Raw genomic sequence first — 16375 nt, 5'->3', positions numbered from 1 at the left:
TGCAGCAGCAGCTATCAACAATCTAAGGTTGACTCATCAGTAACATTAGGACAATCATGTTTATTTTGAAAATTAGCTGGCATGTAATCGAATTTAAGAAAAATGCTCTAGAATGTATTTAAAGTAAAAAGTATTGGTAATATGTTTTAACGAATGTTTTATTATTGTACTAAAATGTTTTGTTTTATTTTTGAAACATAATTTTATGGGTTTGACAAATGAGTGAATGCTTTTAAAATTCATGTGACACTCATGACTTGTGTACGAAAATGTATATGGGAAATGGGTGTTACATTTATTGGTATCATAGCTACATGTTTAGCCGATTCTCGTCCGAAACTGATTTTATTTGAAATTATAAAAAGGGATTACATGCCATTAAGATTGCCAAGGTTATTGATATGGTGTCATTAGAGTGTGATTGACGACACTCCTTACTAACTTTAGTGTTATTATTATGTATGTCCTAATAGATGTCGGAATCTTCAAACTCACGAAGAGCGGGGGAACAAGAAATTAGAGAAGGAAATAGTATAAAAAGTTACGAGGCTAATAGTGAACAGGCGATTCCATCTAAAATTGCTAGTGCGCCTACACATAAGGGGATGTCGGTGCTTGAGTTTGGAGCTTTTATGCAAGCTCTCGATGCCATATTGACCCAATTTCAACTTCCTTCGCCTCTCCCTTGTCCTCCAGCACAGAGGATGAAGGTCCTATGATAACTGAAGAATCATAAGAGAAATTACCCGACACATGACTTGGAATTGGCAGCGGTCGTATTTGCTTTGAAAATTTGGCGTCATTATCTATATGGTGAGCAAAGACATATTTATACGGATCATAAAAGTCTAAAATACCTGCTGACTCAAAAAGAACTGAATATGAGACATAGAATATGGATCGAGCTTTTAAAAGATTATGATTTGATTATCGATTATCATCCCAGAAAAGCTAATGTTGTAGTGGATGCACTTAGCTGAAAGATTTTTGTCAATATAAAGGCCTTGGATGTGAGTATGTTTTTAAAGAAAGATGGTGCCTTAATTGTTGAACTTAAGTTAAAGTTGATGCTTTTGGATCGGATAAAAGAGTTACAAGGTCGAGATGAGAAATGCTTGGCGAGAATAGTTCAAGTGGAAAAAATAGAGGTCAAAGACTTCAAAATGAGGGCTGATGGATGTTTATATTATCATGAAAGAGTTTGCATTCCTGATAATGATGAACTGAACAAATATATTCTTTTCGAGGCACACTATAGTCCTTTGGCGATGCATCCAGGTGGGAATAAGTGTATCAAGATTTAAAGAGTCGTTATTGGTGGCATAGTGTGAAAAGAATTGTATTAGAGTTGTTGCGAGATGTTTGACATGTTAGCAAGTGAAAGTTAAACATCAAGTGCTCCGGATTGCTGCAACGATACACATTCCTGAGTAGAAGTGGGAACGGGTTACAATGGATTTTTTTGGGGCTACCATTGTCACTCGAAAAAAGGACTTAATATGGGTAATTATGTACATATTTACTAAGACATCTCACTTTATTCTAGTTCGAGTAGATTACTCGATGGATAAATATGCTGAATTCTATGTAAAATAGATAGTTTGGTTCATGGAGTGCCTATATCGATAGTGTCTATCGATACCCAAGGTTTACTTCAAGATTTTGGAAGTCCTTGACTGAGGCATTAGGTACTTGATTGAATTTCAGCACAGCTTTTCATCCGTAGACATATGGGCAGTCAAAATGAACTATTCAGATATTAGAGGATACACTAAGGGCATGTGTGATTGAATTTAATGGATCATATGAAATGTATTTGCCTTTAACATAATTTACTTATAATAACAATTACTAATCGAGTATTAAGATGGCCCCATATGAACCTTTGTATGGGAGGAAGTGCTTTACACCTTTAAATTGGTTTAAATTAAAAGATCGAGACCTAGTTGGCCTGGATTTGATGAAAGAAATAGAGGAGAAAATGAAAGTTATCCAGAATAATCTAAAGATAACCTCCATCTAAAAAGTTATGCATATTTGAAAAGAAAAAATTTAAATTTCAAGTGGGAGACACAGTATTTCTGAAAGTGTCACCTTAGAAGAAAGTATTATGATTTAGGTACAAAGGAAAACTGAGTCCGAGATTCATTGGACCTTATCAGATTTTAAAAAGGTTCGGACCAATAGCTATCAATTAGCTTTTCCTCCGATATGGATAAGATCCACAATGTCTTTCACATGTCGATACTTAGAAGTTACCGATCAGATCCATCCCATGTTATCACACTAGAGGAAATAGAGATCCGACCAGATTTAACTTACGAGAATAACTAGTGCGGATCTTGGCTAGATAAAACAAGGAACTGCGTAACAAGAAGATAATTTTAGTTAAAGTGCTCTGGCCAAACCATAAGGTGGAAGAAGCTACTTGGGAATGAGAAGAGGACATGAGTAAGCAATTTCCATACCTCTTCGTATCAGTACTTCTTTAAATTCGAGGATTAATTTTCTTAGGGGGAGAATTGTAATATCTTGATATCGAGTCAGTGATTAAATTGAAAGAAATTGAAATTTGGGGGAATAAATTGAATAAATGGAGAAGTATAAAAAATGGTTTAGAAATTGTGTTTAAGACCAATTAGTAAGAATGGAATAATGAAAGGTGCCACTAATGCAAGTTAAATGCTTAATGGTGCATTTTTGGCAGAAAGATGCCATTAATGCAAGTTAAATGCAAAATGGTACATTTTTTGCAGGAAGGTGCCACTAATGCAAGTTAAACGCATAACGGTGCATTTTTTTGCAGAAAAGGTGTCACTAATGCAAGTTAAATGCATAATGGTCTATTTTTGGCAGAAAGGTGTCACTAATGCAAGTTAAATACAAAATGGTGTATTTTTTTGTAGAAAAGTGCCACTAATGCAAGTTAAATGCATAACGGTGCATTTTTGGCAGAAAGGTGCCACTAATGAAGTTAAATTCAAAGTGGTGTTTTTGGCATAAAGGTGCCATTAATGCAAGTTAAATGCAAAATGGTGTATTTTTTAGCATAAAGGTGCCACTAATGCAAGTTAAATGCCTAATGGTGCATTTTGGCAAAAAAATGTCACTAATGATAGTTAAATGTATAACAGTTCATTTAGGTATAAAAGGTGACACTCATAGTTTAACTGAAAAATATTTTAAATGACTCTCATGAAGTATACGAATTATCTCAGATTTTGATAGTCATGACATGCTTATGTAAGAATTGTAGTTTATTTACAGTATTATGCCTTACTAAGTAAATACTTAAGGTGTGTTGATTTCACGCGTAGGTATAAGCAAAGACTAGTCGAGTAACGGGTGCAACTATCATCAATCTAAGGTTACTCATCAGTAACAGTTAGACAATCATGTTTATTTTGAAAATTAGCTAGCATGTAATCGAATTTAAAAAAAATGCTCTTAAATGTATTTAAAGTGATAATTTTTATGTTTTAACGAATGTTTTATTATTGTATTAAAATGTTTTTTCTATTTTTAAAACAAAATTTTATGGGTTTGAAAAATGAGTGAAAGTTTTTAAAATTCATGTGACACTCATGACTTGTGTACGCAAACGTATACAGGAAATGGGTGTTACAACTTTTTTATTATTGTCTTCTATCTGATCAAGCTATTGAGAAAAGACACGCTATTCATTTGGACTGTTAAGTGCCAGGAAAACTTTGAGATGTTAAAAATAATAATGACATAAGCTCCAGGGTCAGTGTAATCAGAATCTGGAAAAGATAATGTGATTTATAGTGATGCGTCTCGTAATGGTTTGGGATATGTGCTCATGCAAGAGGAAAAGTCATGGCATATGCTTAAAAACAACTAAAGTATTATGAAGGAAATTATCTGACTCCTGATATACAGTTGTGTTTACATCATTGATATAACGCCATTATCTATATGGTGAGTGAACTATATTTATACAAATATCAAAATTCAAAAGTATATGCTAACTTGAATGAGTGAACATAAAGGAAATGGATTAAATTCCTTAAAGAATGATGATATGTTTATCGACTGCCATCAAGAAATATTAATATGGTGTCTGATACGATAAAGTTGGAAGATATTTATGTCCTGAGAGTTTTGAATACGTGATTGTATTTAAAGAAATATGGTGCTTTGATTTTAGAATTAAAGTTAAATCCTATGTTGCTAGATAGAGTAAAAGATCTTCAAAGAAAAGATGAAAATTGTTGTGCTTGTCAAATATAAAATAAGTGGAAAAAGGGTGAAGTTAAAGACCTTGAAATTAATTTTGATAGATGCTTATATTATCGAGGAAAAAGTCGATATTAGTAGTAGGTGTGAAACAAATTATCACTTAGTTTGTTTCTAAATGCATGTTATGTCAACAAGTTAAAGTAGAGCATCAAGTACCTCCTGGATTGTTGTAACCGATTTCCATCCCTTAATAGGAATAGGGACAAGTTACAATGGACTTTGTAATAGGTAAAGATTATTAAGATAAGCTCAAGATAGCTATCGATCTACAAAAGACGAATTCAGATTTGGAAAAGAAAAGAGGATAAGATATGAAAAAGGGGTATATTCATTTATTTACATCATGTGCGTATTGAAAATTCGAGGACGAATTTTCTTAAGGGGAAGAATTGTAATATCCCAAAATTTTGAAAGTTTAGGGGATAAAGTATAAATTTTAGAAAAGTTTAGGGAAAAATAATAATTTTCAAAAGTTTATGTACCAAAAGTGTAATTTTCAAACGTTAGGTGTTTTGATCCCATAAATGAATAGTTCACCCTCAAGAATGAAGTTTTAGAGGGAATCAGATTTTCGGTCCGGAATTTAGGTTAGAAGTTATAAAGTGTTAAAGTGTATTAAATTAACCTTAAAAATATTATTTCCATATTTTAAAATGATGTAAATTAATATGGAGCAATGGATTTGAGAATTTATTTCCATATTAAATTTGGACCGTTGGATGAAAATTGCAAGATTGAAAATTTTGGAAAAGTGCATGGGAAAAGTTGTAAAGGGTGTAATATTTTGTTCATCTTTGACATTTTAAAGATGATAAGTAACATGTGGTTTGGTATGGATGTAATTATCAAGTTTATTAAGGGTAAATTTGTCATTTCCCATTAAATGAATTTTAAATTCATTTAAGATTAAATAAATGACAAATTAACATGAAATTAACTAGAAATTTAATGTCATCTCTCCATATTTTCTTCTCCGTGTCGTGAGCTTCCTCTAAGGTAAGGGGAATTTTATTTTCAATTTTTAAGTCAATTTATTAGGTTTTTGAATTAAGACATGAAATAGAAAATTGTTCTATCTAAAGAGCTCTATCATTTGGTACCATTGATGCATGCTAATCTTGCTTGAATGCTAAGATCCCAAATTTTAAGGTTTATGAACATGTTAAGGTTTTATGAATTGATGATGGATTTTGAGTTATTTGTGTTGTAGAATCATTTCTTAGCTTGATTAATGATTAAAACCACCTAGAAATACTTCATGTTTGGCCTAAACCCTAACTTTGGGGAAATTGTGATTTGAATAAATTATGTTAGGGGCTTGATTGTAGAAGCCTTGAAATGTTGTTTAGAGGTGGAATCCATGCTTGAATCAAACTAGTAACCATAAAATTGGAAACCCTAAAGTTTTGACCCTATGGAATAAATTAAGGAAAATGTATGGAAAATTCCCCTAAGCTTAGAAATGATATTTGGAAGGTTCTACAAGCTTTAGAAAGTTGTTTGGGTCAATTTATTTTATGAATATTTGAGGACCTATCGATAATTATGGAAATTATGGGATTAATGTAATTGTTTAGTATTAGTGGACTATGTTGGAAATTAATGTTAGAGTGCTGAAATTGATGTTAGAATGTGAAATTTGGTCATTTTGGAAAGTTGGTTAAAGTTGATGTTCAAATCACAAATATGGAAAAGTTGGGAACTTAAGTAAAAGTGTTATGTGAAGTTTGGATAAATTTAGATACTTGAATGGTCAAATTGAACAGTTAAGCTCAACATTTATGTTGTGACATGGAATTAGTATCGAATGAGCATCGAAAGATTTTTAGGAATTTATTTTCTAATGTGTGCCTATGTTAGTAAGATTCTAACATGTGGTTTGAATTACATGTGTTTTGTATATGGTGTTCATTTAGATTATGATTGAAATCAAGATCAAACAATATTAAACCTAAGGACAATCTTAAGGATGAAAAGTGAATTTCTAAATAAGATTGCAAACTAAAGACACAGGAGAGTGCATATTTAATTTGTATTTATGTTTATCGAGCAAACATTGACTCGTTATGAGTCGGTGACAGAGTTACTATGGTAATAAGTGACTCCTAATGTTGTGTGACTTTGATTCATGCATATATGTACATTTGGTGAGCTAATAGAGTTAGTGAATAAGCTGAAAATGCTAATTGGTGAAATATGCCGAGTTTTGTGATTTGAACAGTAAGTTTAGAAAATCACCATAAATTCTACAGAAACTATTGTAGGGTTATTTTTATACCGTCAGATTTATACATCAGTCTAATTTTTTTAAAAACAAATGTATTTTGATTTTGAGGTATATACAAAAAGATATGAATTTTAATCAAGGATAAGTCAGAAAACAAGGCAGTAGATTCTGCTCAAAACAAGTTCTGTAAGTCAATTTTGAAAATTCATTATAAATTATACAAATTGAACTAGAAGAAGTGCCTTATATGGTTGAATTATTATTTGCATATAGTTTCTATTGGTTAAATGGAATAATTTTAAGTGTGTATATTAATAAAATAATATTTCTTTGAAAGTAGTGCAAACTGTCAAAATATGAAATTGTGATATATTTGGGATATAACCAAATCGAAAACAAATGATCAAGTTAAACCTTAGTGAGGCTTATATTTTGACTTGCATATAATGTCAAAGTGAGTGCAATGCATGCATAACATTATACATGGATGTTTTATACTTCATCGGGTAGGACTTGCGATAAGTCTACCTTGTTTATATTGGCATGATATTTATGTCATTTATCATATATTTGACACATTCTAAATGTGTCAAAGGTTGAATATAAATGCATTGATCAATGGTTATTATATGATATTTATCATGAATATATATGTTGTGTGTTGTGATGTTTATTACAAATCTTATTTGGATATGAACTTCCCAATGTTAAAATTTTAATGATACACTGCCATAGATGGAATAATATACACCAAATTCTCAAGTAAGTCATTAAGGGACAGGGTATAGTTGGCATGCCATAAAGTCCAGCAGCAAGATGCATATTCGGTTTAGCACTATAGTGTGTAAGGACACTTAGTGCATATGGTGGGCACGACCTTATGTGGATTGGCACTGTAGTGTGTAAGGACACTTAGTGCAACACTGTAGTGTGTAAGGACACTTAGTGCATATGGTAAGCACTTCGGTGCATATTTGACTTGTGTACCTAGGGTCCTCATAAGTTTATATTTGAGCTATGGATTATTGTTTAATAATTGATATGCAGGTGAATATGTTTATGAGCTTATGGAATAAATGAGAAGTATATTGGTAAGGAATTCATATATCATTCATATCATGTTAATATTAGTAGCATGATTGAAAATAAGGTAAAGTGATCATAATAAACTGAATATTATTATTGTTTACATTTATCTATTGCACTGCCTTGAATATTTCTATGATTGTCTCACTAATGTTATACTTAGCGTGTGATGATTTTCACGCCTAGGTAAAAGAAAGTGAGAATAGTAAGGAGCTGAGCTTGACACCAATCACCAAAGAATATTTACAGGTAACAGTAATGCCATTCTATTGTGTTCTAAATTTTCTAGTTGACATGTATACGAGTAAGAAATGTATGCAAATTATTAATATAGTTAGTATTAAATATGGTTAGTAGTATGAATAAATATTATTATGATATCAAACTATGTTTTAGATATTAATTAATTGAATTTTAAATGAGACAATTTTTAGACAATTTTATTTATTATATGAAATAGAGAAGAAGTATCTGTCATGCCTGAAACCATATTTAAATTAGAAGTTGACATATTACATTTTGATTTTCTTTAATTAATTATTTTATATTAAATGCTAAATTTGAATATTTTTTAGAAGAAACAAGATTTTACCCATTTTGGATTAAGAAATGTTTTGAATAATTAGAGTGAAATCTTTAACTCGTAATAGTATACATATACGGATTAAGGGTGTTACATTTAGTCCTTGAAATTTTCTAAGTTTCTACTTTAGTTATTAAATTTTTAAAAATTACATTTTAGTCACTAGTCAAAATTTGAGTTATTACAACAATAACATTTTGCAGAGGTAAATTTTCATATATATTAATAAAAAACCATATATATTTGTGTGTGTGTATATATGTATATATTGTCGATTCCAAAATAAAATCAAGAAGGGTAAACTATATATTTAGTACCCCAACTATCATTTTTGTTCTATTTTGATCGTCTAAATATTATTTTTTTCAAAATCATACTTAGTATTATGTTTTAATTTCATTTTAGTCACTCACTATTAAAAATTAACGGTAATACTGACGTGTCACCATAAAGTAATGTCATATCATCATTAAATTTTTTAAACATGTCACATCAACAATTATGTTAATTTTTTAATGACTAGTGACTAAATGAAACCAAAACATATAAATATGATTTACTTACTAACTATGAAACACAAATGTTATTGTTTACTTAACTATCAAGCAATCAAATAAAATTTCAGTTTATTTTAGAGTGCTAAGTTCATACATACTATAAGGGCACGTTTTGTTTACGTAAGATTGCCTTTGGCAATAAGATTACTGGAGTGTAACATGACTGTGAGAATGTTGTATTACATTGCTTGGTTTGTTTAACAAGAATGTAAGATTACATTGTTTGGTTGGAGGAATATAAGATTAATTGGATGCATGTTTTACCAAATTATCCTTGTGATATATGTTTTTTGTTTAAGTTAAACTCTAATATTACACTATAAATATTTGAATGATATTTTAATTGTTACACTATCCAAGTTTAAAGAGAAAAATACATTTAATGTATAATTAATATAATAGTATATCAAATTTATATTTTTAAATAATTTTCATATGTATCATATTTAATTATATATAATATAATATAATATAAAAAATAATATTATGGTCTCAAGTGGACAAATATTATTTTTCAATATATAAGATCTACTTTTTAATAACTCAAAATTAAATATTATTTTAAATAATTATATTTTTTTTACAAAAATAACATTTTCATCTTGTAAATGTTTTATAAAATGATTAATATACAATTATTAAAAACATGAAATAATTTTAACTACTCAAATTTATTATTATTTTATTAAATTAAACTCTTTGTATATTATTATTATTATTATTATTAAGTTTATAATTTTAAATAAAACAAGAAGAATAAAAATTGAGAATGATTCATATAAAAAGAATTCATCATTTTAAGTGTTTATGTGTCCAAAGTGATGAGAATTGTTAATTACTTAAAAATTTAGATGTAATAACAATCCCAATATTTTAATCAAAAAACTATTATAATTGATAGTAGATTATTATCTGATAATGATGTGTTTTTCGCAAATCAAATGCCGATATCCATGAATTAAAATATTCATTATGAACCCTCGTACTTTGTTTACCTGCAACACAACTAAACAGTAACATTTTACGTAGGTAAATTTTCATATATATTTGTATATGTATTGTCAGTTCCATACAAGATCAAGAAGGGTAAACTACACATTTAGCACCCCGACTATCATTTTTGTTCTATTTTGATCATCCAACTATTTTTTATAAATCATCCTTAATATTACGTTTTAATTTCATTTTAGTCACCCAATATTAAAAATTAACGGTAATACTGTCACCATAAGTAACATCACATCATCATTGAATCTTTTTTAAAATGTCGCATCAGTAGTTATATTAATTTTTTTAATGGCGGGTGACCAAAATGAAATCAAAATGAAATCAAAATGTAATATTAAGTATGATTTTAAAATAATAATAATTAGGTGACCAAAAGGAACAAAAGTAATAGTTAGAGTAACAAAATTCATTCACGAATAAGTGAAGGAACACACCACGTACATGAACAGAAACACATAAACATGCATAATTCAATCAAAACACATTTAAGTAGAGGCACGAATTTTAAAACATTTTAAATTATTTTCAAAGAAAATCAGAAAAGAGACTTTAATAAATTTAAGAAATACGAGTGTGGAGGCCTCCTGCGCCCTTCGCCGAGCTCCAAAATCTCCTGAAAAAAAAGTAAATAAAAAACATAATGAGCTGACAAGCACATTATAGTGTTCATACTTGTACATATAGAGTCGTAACACAAAGTAACAACTTCATCAGCAATGTAAACAGAGGATCAACCTTGTAACTCAAATTGTACAGTCATTTTTTGCATTCAAAAACTCATATCTCAGTATACAAAACCATGCACAAAACTAAGGTAACAAACAAAAGAAGCATTGCTGAAAAAATTGACGTGAGGGAACGAGAATGAAACTGCCTGGAGCAAGTTGAGACTTGGAACCAGAATCCAACATAAACAACTTCTGAAGCAACGGAAGTAGACATCTAAAGGCTTTGCCTATTCATATTCATATTCATATTCATAACCAAATCAAACAGTAAAGAAACGATTGAAATTTAAAGCCTTGGAATTAATTTCAGTCAACCTTGGCTATGTTGTCAGAAAAGGAATGGATCTTTTTTAGAGAAATATCGAACATTGGTGTAGAATGATGGACTTCTTCAAATAAGTCTAAGATTAATTTTGTAATTTTTTTTATATTAAAATATAAATTCCACGGAGAGTTATATTCGTTGTGGAGGATAAAATGATTAATTTTGTAGAATGATCGACTTTTTCGAACATTGGTGTAAAATGATTTATGAGATGATGAAACATATTTTATCTTTATATCACTTTATACGCGATATTATAGCTTGAGGAGGAATTGTTGTGAACAAAAATTGACACTCATCATAATTTTGCAGATGTGACAAGTCACTTGAGTTTGAGAATTGCTTGAATTTATTCGTTGTTGATTATTGAAGTATAAACTTTGAAGGAGTTTCCTGAAAGAGGTGAAGAGCTTGTTCCACATTAATTTGTGTTAAAGTGGAGATTGTTAAAGTTGTGTTTAGGGATGAGTGTCCGATCGAATCGAGTCGAAATTTTGAGTTATTCGAGTTGACGACTCTTATTTTACAACTCGAAGTTGACTTTAAATTTTTTCAAGTCGAGTCAAAATTTTGAGTTATTTGAGTTGACGGGTCTTATTTTACAACCCGGAGTTGACTTTAAATTTTTTTGAGTCAAGTTGAGTTTATAAAATCGAGTCGACTCGAGTTTAATTTTTGAGTTTCTTTTTAAATTTAATTATAAATATTTATAATATTATGATATTATTTTATTCCAATTGAAATCGTTTTTTATAACTGTATAAAATACAAATATATTTCTTCTTTTTTTCATATGTGATATCTCTATCATACTAAATTGACGGACTCAACTCAAATTTGAAAATTATTCCATTGATGATTAAAATTTTTGAGTTATTCGAGTTGTATTTTTCAACTCGATTTCAACTTAAATTTTTTTCGAATCGAGTCTAGAAAATTACAACTTGAAGTCAATTCGAGTCGAGTTTTATGAGTTGAGTCAAATCGAAAAAATCAAATTTTGAAGTCAAGTTGAGTCGAATTTTGCTCACCCCTACTTACCCAAATTCTTTCTGACCGGACCCAATATGATTACAAAGAAACTCTCTTAAAACAAAGGTTAAAATATGGATGTGTAGTATATATATTTATATTCTGTGTGTGCAAGTTTTCTTTGTAAACAAGAAAAGTATCTCTATAAATAGATTATAAATAGAAACTAGAGATTACGATTTAGACATAAGTTGGTTCAATCTTAAATCACATTTAGACACAAATTTTCCTTTATTCTCTTTTAAATATAGCAAATTTTCTCATTATATATCTGTAATATTTTCTCGAAAGAATTTTTTTTACATTAAATCTTGATGTTATTTTTTTTATTATGAGTGTTTTATTAACAAAATTACTTATCTGTTTTTTTTATATAATCAATTACTTTATAATTTTAAAAATAATATTTAAAATAATTTTTTTATTTATTTAAAAATATTTTTAATAAGAATATTAAACATTTAATTTTTTTTTATGATGGGAAAGGAACCTTTAAATTGTGATACACAGATGAAGATGAGATTTTTTTTTTTTTGATGAATGAAGATGAGATTCTTGATGGGCACGATAGAGCACGTTTTCATTGGTCTTAAGCACCTCATCATTTATTGTAGAAAAGAAATACTGGTGAACTATTTTCAACTTTGAAGATTGTTGATGTGTATTTATATTAAACCAGAAACCCATTTGTCTTCTACCATTTGATAGGCTTATGGTAGGGACAGATTGATCACAATTTCGATATACAAATCTCATTCCATAGAGAGAAAAAAACGAAGCCAAAACAACAACAAAGCCATCCAAATATGAATTCGAATTTAACTTAAATTATTCATATTCAGAAAGTATGAGGGAAAGTGATTCATATGGTGAAACAACAGAAAAAGTTGTCATTCACCTGTACACAGATGTATTCCTCAGTTACCGCCGGGCTTTGGAACCGATGTCCTGCCCATAATGTTCATATTATTACGCTGTAAAGGAGCATGGGGAAGCATTAAATTTGACCACAAAATTTCATGATAACAACTTTTTGAAGGATGACATAAAATACCCATTTTTGGTCATAATCATGAACGCCATCTAACCTGAAACGAAGACCTACTCAAGCAGTCCATGAATGCTCAAGTTTTTAATGTCCAAAGAAAATCGATAGAGAACAGAAGATGGAAACTTTTTGCGGATGGGAATAATTCCCACGTGGAAACTTCAACCTTGAGCCCCCAAAGAACATAAAGCCATCTCATGATCCTCAAACCCACACCACACAGTGTTTTCCTTCATCTATCTACTCGTATTCATCTCATTTCAATCCATTAATACCCAAAATGCCACTTGTTTTAAACGTTGTACCCCTTACACATCACCCCCTGGTTCTCTTTGGAGGCCTAGTTCTGGGAATCCACCTACCGAGTTGGATAAACACTTATTAAGGACATGTCTGCTAAAAAGGAGCTCATGTCCACAGCCATGAAGAAAACCAGCGAATGGTATCATTACTATCTCTGTTTTTATAAGCATGGATTCTTAAATTGCTTCCCTGAGCCAATAACTTGTTCTTATTCCTAGGGTTTTCTCTCAGGAGATTCCCAGTGATGTTACCGTTCATGTTGGTGGAGCTCCTTTTTCACTTCATAAGGTAGAATTCAAGCACTTCAATTGCTATACAAACATCATCGGCATGTATATCTTTATGTTTCATCCTTTTTGTTTATTCTTGATTCAATTGCAGTTTCCATTAGTATCCAAGTGTGGATACATAAGGAAAGTGGTATCAGAATCCAATGATGCTGATCTTTCGGTCATAGAAATTCCTGATGTACCGGGCGGATCAGACGCATTTGAATTTGCTGCTAAATTCTGTTACGGGATCAATTTTGAGATAAGCACTGAAAACATCGCCTTGCTACGATGCGTAGCGGAGTATCTTGAGATGACTGAGGACTATGCCGTTGGAAATCTTGTAGGAAGAACTGAAGCCTACTTGAATGAAATGGCACTTAAGAGCCTAGCAGGGCCGGTGTGTCGATGCCATAGCATGTTTAGCTTGCAAAGAAAGTGTAAATGATATTGCAGTGTCTTCAACAATCTCTAACTCGAAAACTATCGTGATTGGTGGGCTGAGGATTTAGCTGCTCTTCGAATCGACATATTCGAACGGGTGTTGATTGCAATGATAGCAAGAGGGTTTAAACACATCTTCTTGTTCCTGCGCTTATGCTTTATGCTCAGAAAGCTCTTAGAGGTTGGTGAGACCCCATATCAACATGACTGACTTGTTTACCTGATGTGTTGATGCCTAAAGTTGAGGCTTCTTCTTTCGTGCAGGAAATATTTGGAAAGGGAAGGAAGAGAATCGAACCACGACCAAGAACACGAGAAAGGGATGTCTTGGAAACCATAGTGAGGCTTCTGCCAAGGAAGAAAAACGCAATGTCAGTAAGCTTTCTATCAGTGCTGCTTCGAGCAGCAATATATCTCGAAACAACTGCTGCTTGTCGCCTCGATTTAGAGAAAAGGATGGCCTTGCAATTAGGACAGGCTGTCTTGGATGATTCTCTGATTCCTTCTTATTCCTTTACTGGGATACATTGTTTGATGTGGAACAGTACAAAAATCATGATGAATTACCTGAATATGAACTCAAGGTTGTCATTTTGGGTACAAAGAAGAAGAAGAAGACTGTATTTCTCTTCCAGCAAGTAACATGGAAAGGGTGGGGAAGCTAATGCAGAGCTACCTAGCCGAAATAGCATCCGATCCTAGTCTACCTGTCCCAAAATTCATCGGTCTCGCTGAACTCATTCCCGAACAATCGAGGATAACAGAGGATGGGATGTACAGAGCCTAGATATCTACCTCAAGGTAACAGTCTCTCTTATATAATTACCCTCATCGTAAGAATCTTCTGCAACGTTTTACTCATTCAATAATTATGATCATCAGCCATGTCTCTAATATAATTATCCTCGTCTTAAGAATCTTCTGCAACGTTTTACTCATTCAATAATTATGATTATCCAGCATGATTATATACATTTCTATGATTATACGAGTACAATCAAGTTTCAACACGTTGTAGTAAAGGTGATTTTGAAGCGCTTCGTCAAAAGAGTGTTGGAACTATCAGCAGAACAATTTTAGCTCTCATTGCTTTCCTTGATCATTATTTGAATGAATAGTATCTTAGTGGATTACTGAATGGTATCTTTCTTTTTTACCTTTCAATAACAATTGACAGGCTCATCCCCTATAACTGACATGGAGAGGAAGGAGTTTGCAGCATAATGGATTGCCAGAACTCTCTCGGGAGGCCTGCGCACACGCCGCACAAATGACCGTCTTCCGGTCCAGACAGTGTTCAAGTGTTTACCACGAACAACAACGCCTTCAGGATGTCACGAATGGAAGCATCATTCAAGTGGAAATTCACCTTCCATTTCTTCCAGGGTGATTGTATACCCTACGGCAGATATCCACCATTCGGTGTCAGTGAACTTTCCAGCCTAAAAAGAGAGAACCGGGACTTGAAACTAGAGCTAGCAAAAATGAAATGAGATTGAAAGAAATAGAAAGATCATGTGTTTACAGAAGCAGAAAGCAATCCAAAGGAGATGTTCTGCCATCATCTGATAAGCCACCTTTTCCTAGGAAATCATTCATGAATTCAATTTCTAAGAAACTTGGACAGCTAAATCCTTTTCCAACTTCCGGTGCCAGACGTCGTACTAGACAAGCAAAGACAGGAGGCATACCATATCTTGACACTTAATTTGTTTGCCACTCATTATAATTACTTTTCTAAAGAGTTCAATGTCTGTGTTTTGCTCTCATCTCTCGTTTTTTCTTTCCCTTGTTTCGGGATACCATCCATTGCTCTTGAACTGTTGTATATCTGCATCTTTTGTATGGTTTGATGTAAATACTACCATATTTATGTTTGAGAAGCACATTATTCAAAGAATGGTGGTAAATGTAATGACATGAATCTCAGCATCCACAATCATTTTGGTTTTAAAAAAATACAGCACAAAATATCCAAAGTATGTTTCTAGACAACTCTCATGTAGACCCGTCATCGGCAAGTGTGGTATGTGATACGTTATAGGTCTCAAAATCTAGGAGTCCATACTTAAAAAATATCACGATTTTGCTTCTAAGAGCGTTCAAAGAATGATACTTTTCTAAAAATGTCACAATTATAGAGTTGTTTTGCGACATTGTCTTAGTTTCATATGTTTAGATTTTTTTTAATTTTATAAGACACAATCTTAATATGGTAAATTTTGATATTTTATAATTTTGTCTTATTATAAATATTTTAAGGGCCTCCTTTTAAAAATAGCACAAGGCCTCCACATCTTTTGGGACGGGCTGCTCTCATCCTATTCCTAAGGAACAGCAAGAAACAAGACATGACGATATGTAAAATTCTACTATAATCTAAACTGGTTTTAATATTGACAGTATCTTGTATCTGACAAGTCTGCTGGATAAAAAAAGAAGAATAAATAGTTAAAACAGAATGTGGGGTCTTTATATGAATTATTGACACCTTTTGGATAA

General features: G+C 31.4%; 1 pseudogene; it reads left to right on the top strand.

The window, feature by feature from the left end:
• Positions 1 to 473: 473 nt before the first annotated feature.
• Positions 474 to 15683, top strand: LOC120139406 (annotated as a pseudogene).
• Positions 15684 to 16375: the final 692 nt, after the last annotated feature.

This window comes from Hibiscus syriacus, unplaced genomic scaffold (assembly GCF_006381635.1).
Source record: "Hibiscus syriacus cultivar Baekdansim isolate YM2019G1 unplaced genomic scaffold, ASM638163v2 tig00110745_pilon, whole genome shotgun sequence".
Taxonomy (NCBI): Eukaryota; Viridiplantae; Streptophyta; class Magnoliopsida; order Malvales; family Malvaceae; genus Hibiscus; species Hibiscus syriacus.
This window is presented reverse-complemented; position numbering and strand designations above follow the sequence as displayed.